We start from the raw sequence: 1,773 nt of genomic DNA, 5'->3' as shown, positions 1-1,773 counted from the left end.
ACACACTTATAGCCTGTGTGTTGAGGGTGACTCAGCATGCTGTGAGTACAACGTGAACATCCAGAATGTCTGGATAACCCTTCTGAGCTGGGGTCTGGCCCTACTTTCCTTACAAAGGCAAAACTCCCTGAAGCCCAGAAAGTTTTACCTTCATAAAGCTGCAGGGTCAGATCCTAAGTGAAAAACTGCAACAAAGGGAGATCCTCAAAGGCACCCAGCTTCCACGGGCATGCAATTGCCTAAGCAGCCTTTATGCCTTTGAAAATCTCCCCTCATTAGCTCACTGTTCTTAAATGTTTACAATGGCTCTATCAACAGGACCACTCACACATGCAAAGTTAAACATAAGTGTTTGGAGAGTTCAGACCAGTGTTTATAAGTGAATCAAAAGGAAGAAAGTTGGAGGATGTTTAGATCTTGGAGCTACTCAATCTTTTTTTCACAACAGACCTCCTTCTCCTCCTCCTTGCATGACAAGTCCTGCACAATTAAACATATCAGGTACATAATTAAATTCACGCATATCCTCTTATGCATACATGGTCTGACTTTCAGAGTTGCCTTGCTTTCTCAGTTAGTCAATGAGATGGGATGGTGATCCACAACATACAAGGGCACAGATCTTCTATAAGAACAGAGGAATTGCATAATTGCCATACTGGAAATGAATGGTAATCATCTAGACCAGTGTTTCTCAACTAGGGGTACACATGCCCCTGGAAGTACCAGAGGTCTTCCAAGGAGTATATCAACTGATCTAGATATTTGCCTAATTTTACAACAGGCTCCATAAAAAGCACTTGCGAAGTCAGTACAAACTAAAATTACATAAACAATGATTTATTTATACTGTTCTGTATATTATACGCTGAAATGTAAGTACTATATTTATATTCCAATTGAATTCTATGGTAAAGAATGAGAATCAGAAATTTTTCACTAATAATGTGCTGTGGAACTTTTGTATTTTTATGTCTCATTTTTTAAGCAAGTTCTTAACTGAGGTGAAGCTTGGGTACAGTAGTCTGGAAAGGTTGAGAGCCACTGATCTTGACCAGTGTTCTGTAGTTGCCAATGTTGGATGCTTCTGAAGAACATTGACTGCCTTAAATTGACAGAGTAGATTTAGGCCCACTGATTTTCCACGTGGGGGCCTGCCACATGCTTTATGAACTGAGAATGAAAACACAATGGATTTTATGACCTTTTAAAAAAAAGATGAAAACAAAGAGTTTGCCAGCCTTGGCTGCAGCTGACAGGAAACACAAAGACAACCAGAAGCACAAGCTGGGAATAACAGATGAGGAAACAACGACATGTTGGCTCTCTGGCATTTTTCATGGAACCTCCCCATGTTCTAGCCTCTGTGTTTTGACATGCATTTCCACATTATCCTGCAGATGACATGTCCTGCCACATCATTGTAACTTGCCATCTGTTGCCGAGCAACCTGAGGTGACATAAAGGCAGAGAGAAATAAATGAGTGACCGACTGAAAGGAAAAAATATCTATATTCTGCCATACCAGCATGTCTGGCCCCTGGGCCCTAGCCAAACCAGGGAAGTGGTACAGAAGTAATGATGACTGAGGTATGTCCCTTGGCTGTGAAGTTGTAGCTAGCTTAATTTATTAACATCTCCTAGAGTGTGAGAGTCTTGAGACTAGGATGCCAGCGTGGGTTGCCTATTTCCAGGAGTATTTTAGAATGAATACACTTTTTCTCCAGCAACATACATTATTATTTTGCAGTCAGATACAGTAGATTTCCTTCC

The sequence above is a fragment of the Gopherus evgoodei genome, chromosome 1, assembly GCF_007399415.2.
Source record: "Gopherus evgoodei ecotype Sinaloan lineage chromosome 1, rGopEvg1_v1.p, whole genome shotgun sequence".
In the NCBI taxonomy this organism is placed as follows: domain Eukaryota; kingdom Metazoa; phylum Chordata; order Testudines; family Testudinidae; genus Gopherus; species Gopherus evgoodei.
This window is presented reverse-complemented; position numbering follows the sequence as displayed.